Source organism: Bubalus kerabau, chromosome 7 (assembly GCF_029407905.1).
Source record: "Bubalus kerabau isolate K-KA32 ecotype Philippines breed swamp buffalo chromosome 7, PCC_UOA_SB_1v2, whole genome shotgun sequence".
NCBI classification, from domain to species: Eukaryota; Metazoa; Chordata; class Mammalia; order Artiodactyla; family Bovidae; genus Bubalus; species Bubalus kerabau.
Window position 1 is genome coordinate 27021695 of NC_073630.1, and position 9347 is coordinate 27031041.

The following is a 9347-nucleotide window of genomic DNA, read 5'->3' on the forward strand; positions in this document are numbered from 1 at the left end:
GAATGTTGAGCATTATTTTGGTAGAATGTGAGATGAATGAAATTGTGGTAGTTTTAACATTCTTTGGCTTTGCCCTTCTTTGGGATTGGAATGAAAACTGACCTTCTCCAGTCCTGTGGCCACTGCTGAGTTTTCAGATTTGCTGGCATATTGAGTGCAGCACTTTCACAGCATCATCTTTTAGGATTTGAAATAGCTCAACTGGAATTCCATCACCTCCACTCGCTTTGTTCACAGTGATGCTTCCTAAGGCCCACTTGACTTCACATTCCAGGATGTCTGGCTGTAGATGAGAGCCATTGTGGTTATCTAGGTCACAAAGATCTTTTTTGTATAGTTCTTCTGTGTATTCTTGCCACCTCTTCTTAATATCTTCTGCTTCTGTTAGGTCCATACCATTTCTGTCCTTTATTGAGCCCATCTTTGCATGAAATGTTCCCTTGGTATCTCTAATTTTCTTAAGGAGATCTCTAGTCCTTCCCATTCTGTTGTTTTCCTATATTTCTTTGCATTGTTCACTTAGGAAGGCTTTCTTATCTCTCTTTGCTATTCTTTGGAACTCTGCATTCAGATGGGTATATCTTTCCTTTTCTCTTTTGCCTTTCGCTTCTCTTTTCTCTGCTATTTGTGAGGCCTCCTCAGTCAACTATTTTGCCTTTTTGTATTTCTTTTCCTTGGGGATGGTTTTGATCACCACCTCCTGTATAATGTCACGAACCTCCATCCATAGTTCTTCAGGCACTCTATCTATCAGATCTAAACCCTTGAATCTATTTGTAGTAAAGAGAACCTATTGAATCTATTTGGGTAAAGAGAACCAAATCATTAACTAATTCCTAAATACATTATCATGTGACAGTCTTATTGGCAGTGAGAAGCCATTGAGTTCTTGGAAGGGAGTGAAGGATGAAAGTATTTGTTTTAAAAACTGGGAAACGTATTTGCTGCAAACAAAATCAAGCCTTAAACTTTTCACAATGTAATTATTTCACAATGAAATAATTGTGAGATAAAGTCTGCTAAGGTTACTTGAAAATAATTGTAAATATACATATGGCCAAAATCTACCTTAAATTTTAAACTTGCAAATAGAATGGAATTGAATGGGCTTTCCTACAGCCCACCCTCTGCCTTTTACCTTTGGTGACTTTTACACATGAGAAAAAGAATTTGGAAATTTTGCCTTTAAAACTAGTAACTAGCATCTTTCTTTTTGATACTAGTGTTCCCGTGCTCTTTTTCACGTGTTTTCTTGGGAAAGGTATTCTTGCTTTCCGGATGTATAGATCAGTTTATATGATGCACAATCTATCAAATTCTGGAACAAATTGCCTTTGGTTTTTTATATCCTGCACTCCAAGAACGTCAGGTCCTGACAATGACATTTCTGCTTCCTGCAGTGGGTGCCATCCCTTCTGGGTAACCTTTCGTGAAGTCACATGAGTGGCAGCTAGCCTAACTCTGGTTGTCCTCCTCTAGGCAATGACATTTGAGCTGCTGTCGTTTCATCTTGCAGCCTATCAAAGCCAATTTTTCCTCCAGGTTTTCAGCAACATTAACGATGATTACTCTTTTCCTTGTTGAATTTATAAAATGTGTCTTGGCATTTTCAATTACCCAGGCATTCAAGGAGACAAGCTTTTGTGTGAGTGTTGACTCAGGCCCACACCCACGCAAGTGACGGAGGTTCTGTAACCACACGGCCAACTCCCCATAATAAGAGAGAATGTACGCATAAGCTGAATTATGATTTAATCCTATTATTTTAATCACCAAAATAAAATTCTGGATTATCCTTACTTAATTAAAGGAGCAATTTACAGTTAATCCAAAATAATTTTTTGTATTAGATTTGGCTCTTTGTTACAATTTACTACTAATAATATATTAACTAATGTGAAGAGGAGGCAGCACAAAAACATGTAATTCTTGCAGGTAGAGTTTAGTGAAAACAGAAAATAAAAAGTTGTTTGAAACCAAAAACAGAATTTAGATTTGAAGACAGTCCTGGATCCACCAAGTAAATAGTCTATGCATGAAGCATGCCGCAGAGTTGTAAACACCCACTATAAACTGTCTTCTTAAAGAGTCTGGGGATTTTCCTTATTTCCTCCACGTTAACCACCTCCTTGGGTGTGAAAGTTGGACTATAAAGAAAGCTAAGCACTGAAGAATTGATGCTTTTGAACTGTGGTGTTGGAGAAGACTCTTGAGAGTCCCTTGGACAGCAAGGAGATCCAACCAGTCAATCCTAAAGGAAATCAATCCTGAGTATTCATTGGAAGGGCTGATGCTGAAGCTGAAACTCCAGTACTTTGGCCACCTGATGCGAAGCACTGACTCTTTGGAAAAGACCCTGATGCTAGGAAAGATTGAAGGCAGGAAGAGAAGGGGATGACAGACAATGAGATGGTTGGATGGCATCACTGACTCGATGGACATGAGTTTGTGTAAGCTCTGGGAGTTAGTGATGAACAAGAAAGCCTGATGTGCTGCAGTCTATGGGGTCACAAAGAGTCAGGCACAACTGAGCAACTGAACTGAACTGTCTTCTCACATCCCTTCCTTATTCCCTTCCCCCAGCCTTCAGCTGCTTGTGATCCCTCTTCATTTGAACCACCTGCTGGAACCCTGATTGATACAAAAAACTACAATGAGTAGACATGGACTGCTTCAAATGGTATCTTTTTCTTTTTTAATGGCTATATGGGAATGTAGATGTTGATGGGGGGAAAAAAACTTGTAATAAAGAGTCTGACTAACTTAAAAATGAAACAATTAAAGGTTGACTATTCATTGCTCCTTTGTTAACGTTTATCCTTATGGCCTCCTAGAATTACCTAACTTCCTGGAGTTAGGTCAAATTGTTTTATAATCTAGTGGCGCACAAACAGGGATTCTTTCATTAATTTCATTTTTGGTAAATGCTAAGTCTGGCATTATTTAAAGAAAAATAGAGTCGTGTGATCAGAGCAAGCATAAATTGTCTATTTGTGTATCTCAACATTCATTGGTCATTAAGTCAAACAGTTAAGCAAATATCAAACAGTTGGACATTAAAGAAGGTAAGGCTTTAAAGTTCTTCAGAAATCAAATCAAAGTCAGTAATAGAATTCAAAATGAATAATTCATTTATTTGCATAAGCATCTGAGCTTTAACTCTCAATATTTCAAATCAAATATTATTTTTTTAACTTGTGCTGGTGTCTGTAGTTAGTGTATGAATTAACAATGTTAATTTGCTAAAATCTCACCCATACTAGCATTCTGTAACTACAACTGGTGTGTGTTTTCTTCTTGTTAACATTTATGTTTCAATCTAAGATACACACACACACTTTGGAGAAGCTAAAGATTTTTTCATATAGAAGTCTTTTGAGAGTGTGAATCTGAGTTCATCCCAAACAGAATTAGAACAATCCCCCAGAAATGTCTCTTGTTTGCATTTGGTCTGAAACATTGCTCTTCTAAACTGTCCAGTTGTCAGAATTGCCTGGAGAGCATTTTTAAAACACAGATTACTGGCCTCAGTCTCAGTTCTGCTGTAGAGGCTGGATGGGGCAAGGCGGGACTCTCTCTGTTACATTCACCACTGTGTATCCAGGATGTAATGCATTACATACATTATGGCCTGCCATAATCATTTGATGAACGAATAAATCAGAATGTCCGAAGGTTGAATCCAGGAACCTGTATTTTTATAAGGGCTCCAGTTGATTCTGATGACCAATAACTTCTCGAATCACTGATTTTCATTTGGAATTTTAGACCTGGAGGAGATTTTAGCCGTTATTTAATTCAACCCACTTGCTTTGTAAGTAAAAAAACATGAAGTCTTAGCCATTAAATAACTTATGTATAATCATATTTTCATACTTAGCAATCTATTTTAGGACAAATGATGAGAAACAAGGAGAAAGGGAGACAAAAAGATACAGTTTTTCTGTGTGTGTGGTGTGTTAAAATGCCAACATGGCTAAAAATTTTTTAAAATTATAGTTGATTTACTATATTATATTAATTTTAGGTATACAGTATAGTGATTTAGTGTTTTTAGTGATTATACTCCATTAAAAGTTATTACAATAGCTATAATTCCTTGTTCTATTCAATATAGCCTTGTTGCTTATCTATTTTGTACAGAGTAGTTTGCATCTTTTAATTCTATACCCCTAAATTACTCCTCTCCCCAGTGGTAACTGCTAGTTTGTTTTCCATGTCTGTGAGTCCATGCACATTCCATATACATTCATTTGTAGTATTTTTTTGATTCTACACATTAGTGATATCATACAGTATTTGTGTTCTTCTAACTTACTTCACTAAGCATAATATCAGAGTCCATCTATGTTGCTACAAATGGCAGAGTTTCATTCTTTTTAATGACTGAGCAATATTCCACTGTGTATATGTATCTACCACATCTTCTTTATCAGTTCATCTGTGGGTGGGCAATTAATTGGTTTGCTTCTCTAGCTTGGCTATTGTAAACAGTGCTGCTGTGAACACTGGGGTGCATGTATCTTTTTGAATTAGTGTTTTCATTTTTTTCTGCATACATACTCAGAAGTGGAATTGTGGGTCATATGGTAGTTTGATTTTTGTTTTTGTAAGGAAACTCCCTATTGTTTTTCCATGGTGGATACACCAATTTATATGCCCCCCCCCCCCAACAGGGTACAATAGTTTCTTTTCCTCCATATCCTCTTCAACATTTGTTATTTGTGGTTTTGGGGTTTTTTCCCTTAATAGCTCACTCTGAGCGGTATGAGGTGGTACGTCATTGTAGTTTTGATGTTCATTTCTCTAATAATTATTGGTGTTGGGCATCTTTTCATGTGCCTGTTAGCTATCTGTTAAGTCTTCTTTGGAAAAAATATCTACTTAGGTCTTCTGCCTATTTTTTGATTGAATTTATATATATATATTGAGTTGTGTGAGCTATTTATGTATTTTGGATTGAAAGATATAGCTTTTACCTTAAATACAAGCCATTTTACAACTTGGCCTTACGGACTATAAGAGGTCAACGGAAAGACAACTTGAAGCCAGACTCATTACAGTACTCACCTACCTGAGACTCTTGGTCAGGACACTAGTTCAGAGATAACTAAGGAGACCACCCTCCTTTGCTTCCTTTTCTCCCACAGATTTGCATCCAATTATGTCAAATACTTGAAGACAATGTTTTGCTTTTACTTAAAGTATCTATGGTAGCGCTAGTGGTAAAGAACCCACCTACCAATGCAGGAGACCTAGGAGACATGAGTTCAAGCACTGGGTTGGACAGGAATGGCAGCCCACTCCAGTATTCTTGACTGGAGATCTCATGGACAGAGGAGCCTGGCAGGCTACAGTCCATGGGGTCTCAAAGAGCAGACATGACTGAAGTGACTTACACACACACAAATTATCTATAATGGCTTTCTCTTCCAATAAGAATTTCTCAGACAACTCTCATATTCTCTTGCAGCATAAATTAGGCAAATAGTAGAGAAGTTATTTTTTCTTGCAAAAAGCCTGTCAGTTCAGTTCAGTTGTTCAGTCATATCCAACTCTTTGCAACCCCATGGACTGTAGCACACCAGGCTTCCCTGTCCATCACCAATTCCTGGAGCTTACTCTAACTCATGTCCATAGAGTTGGTGATGCCATCCAACCATCTCATCCTCTGTCGTCCCTTTCTCCTCCTGCCTTCAATCTTTCCGAGCATCAGGGTCTTTTCCAATGAGTCAGTTCTTTGCATCAGGTAGCCAAAGTATTGAAGTTTCAGCTTCAGCATCAGCATGAACAGTATGAAAAGGCAGAAAAAGCCTGTCAATAATGCAAAATTCATTTGCTAACACAATATTTTATGCAAATACACCAAAAAATGTTTAATATCTAACTTCTTACTTCTGCCTGCACATTAACATGATTAGAAAATATTTGTGGCTAGATAGTCATCAGAAAGTAAACATTCAGTCACCTAGCAGTTATTCACAAAATTATTTCACTATGTTTAAATGGAATTTATTGCTGACCACAGTAATTCTTATCTCACTTAAAAGGAGCTATGCAGCTAATAAAGGTGCTGGCATAATCTTTTAAAGTACTAGTAAAATAAAATTTAGTGTTTGCTAGAAAATGATCCACATTCTCTTTTAAAAGCGCATGTGTGTGCGCTAAGTCGCTTCAATCATGTTTGACTCTTTGCAGCCCTATGGACTGTGACCCACCAGGCTCTCCTGTCCACGGGATTCTCCAGGCAAGAATACTGGAGTGGGTTGCCATTTCCTTCTTCAGGATATCTTTCCGACCCAAGGATCAAACCCGTGTCTCCTGCATTGAGGGCAGATTCTTTACTATCTGAGCCACCAGGAAAGCCAACTATGTGTTAGTTGTATGCAAAGCACTATGCATAGAGTACTTCATTTATCTAAAAATGTAAGATACTAAGCAAGTATCATGTGTGGATATTTTTGTGTATACACATATAAACATGTATGTGACCATGTATATGGCATACCCATATAATGATACATGACATAGTACTTATAGTGTATTTATTTAAATACAGAATATACAAAATTTCTGGGCAGATAGTAAAACCCAATTTATCATTTTTATTGTGGTCATCACCGGTGGCCTGCCAAATAACCACTGCCTTTCTGTTTTGCCAACAGAACACTGGTTTTGTTGAGGCAGCCATGTGCCAACCCAGGGGAGAAGTTACAATGGACCTAAATCAGTCATGGATCTCATTCTCTTCTGCCCATGGTGGGTCTAGGGCTAGGAGACAGTTCTTGTTTGGGAGTGAGAGATGAGAGGAAGTCTGCTTACGGCTTCTGGGAGGATGTCCCTCCTCATAAAATGAAGGGGTGCATGAGAAGAAAGCTCTTTTTGCTTCTACCCCACTGCTTCCTGCATAGAAATCTTTCAGTTGAGAATGCACTGCCTAGGGCTGTATTAGCCTCCTTGTGGCAACAGGAGGCGGCATTTCTGGTACACTGTGACACAAGCGTGGCTTCTTGGTTATGTCGCAAACTACAGAGCCAAACCCAATACCACCTACCCCTGAATTTCATGTAAATCAGCAACAGCCACCATTGTTAGGGGTTCCTGTTGCTTTCTGAGAAGGCGTTCATGATTGATACAGTTAGTTCCGGGAGGTAGGACTAAGGGGGCAGGAAAGGAGAACAGTGTCTTATTTTAATTGCGTATTGTATTGTGCTGCTTTTATTACTTATTTTACCATGTATGGACAATACTTTCAAAACTACAGCGCAACTCATCTAATCTTTTTAAAATTGCATTTCTGAATATCTGCTGTATTAATTTGAGAAAACTGAGAGCCATAATGTTTTAAATAGTACCCTAACTCATTAGCTCACAATTTATATCTAGGCATTCTTTCACCAATATACATATAAGCCATCCCTTGGAGTATTTGAGCAGTTAGCTAATTTTGAATTTTATTTTTTTTTTATTTTATTTTTTTTAATTTTATTTTATTTTTAAACTTAGCATAACTGTATTAGATTTGCCAAATATCAAAATGAATCCGCCACAGGTATACATGTGTTCCCCATCCTGAACCCTCCTCCCTCCTCCCTCCCCATTAACATCAAATTCTCCTTCTTTCCAAAGTATCTGTGAGTGTCTCCCAAACAATATAAGTATAATTATGAGTCTCCCTAGCATGAGTTTGGAGGGGAGTCGTTTAGTGTGTCTACTGGGATTTACTTCCTACCCACAGTTTTTTCCTAACAGAGTGAGAATGAAGAATTGTTCCCAGTAGCTTGGGCTAAGTCAGGAGATATTTATACCAGGTAGATATATCTGGTCTAGATATACCAGATAGACCAAGATGAGGAAGAAGGGCTGAAGGCAACATGAGCTTAAGGGCTCAGTGGAGTTTCTGCAAGAAAGGACCTTTATCTTTGTACAATCCAATTGACCTTAATATCAAATTTAACAACTGTCAGCCTATGAGAAGGGTTATAACCTTTGGCATGTGCTGTGCAGGATTCCTGGGGACAAGGCTTGCCAGGGAATCCATCGTTTTCTTCCCATTTCTGCTCAGAGCTCTCACATCTTAGGCTTCTTCTCTCCCTTAAGTGAAGGTGTAGGAATTGAACAGAAGTTGGTTTTGCCACCTGGAGAAAATGACAAACTACTGCGTCATGAAAGCTGACTTCCCTGTCCTCATCTGCAGTCTTTAACTAGATGGATTCAGGGTGAAGAGTCAGGATAGAGACAATTAGATCCAGGCCAGTCTTAACATTGCCACTACTGTGATCCTACCCAAAGAACAGTCCTCAAATTCAGGATCACATTCACTTCATTATTTATAATGCCATGCTCTATGCTTGGTCCATCATTAAGGCTTGTTGAAGTTTTCTTAGTTAAAGTTCTTAAAAACCTCACTTCTTTTTCAACTCTCTGTACTCTTTTGTAACTACAGTATCCACCTTTCCAGATCTTCATTCTCCAACTCATTTACATATAGGTGTCATAATAATTATTATTTGTCATCATATTATTCCCTACCTAAGATTTACTGAGATAGAAGCAAACATTTGAATAGATGGAGAGATTAAAAAAGCAATCATTTAATAACAAATGATGGGATCCACATTTTTCCATGAGATATTCCTTTTCCCAATTTTTTTGGTCCCACTTGTGCATATAAGGGCTTCCCTGGTAGCTCAGCTGGTAAAGAATCCATCTGCAATGCCGGAGACACCAGTTCAATTCCTGGGTCAGGAAGAATCGCTGGAGAAGGGATAGGCTACCCACTCCAGTATTCTTGGGCTTCCCTGGTGGCTCAGATGGTAAAGAATCTGCCTGCAATGTGGGAGACCTGGGTTTGATCCCTGCATTGGGAAGATCCCTTGGAGGGAACAGCTACCCACTCCAGTAACCATGGACAGAAGAGCCTGGCAGATTACAGTCCATGGGGTGGGAAAGAGTTGACACAACCCAGCGACCTTCGCTTTCACTTTTGTGCATATAAACTTGTAGGGATATAGACGAAATAACCATAAATCTATTATTTATTTATATTAATTTAGTTATCCTCACTACTTAAAATCACAAATATAAAATTTTAGATTATTACCCTAAAATATTTCTTTTTCTCATCACTGAAGGAAAATAGTTATTTAAAGTGTTTCCATTGCAGCTTCTACATCATGTCTTTGTCACAGCTACTTTTTATCATCCAACAAAAGCAGACATGCATGGCTCTTTCTCTTAAAAGGAAGCCTGTAACAGAACCTAAAGGAGGTTCTGAGGGGAGATTAGGAGGAAAAACCTGAGTCTACAGCTCAGACTCCTTCTCAGGTGGTGCTTGGATAAGGCAT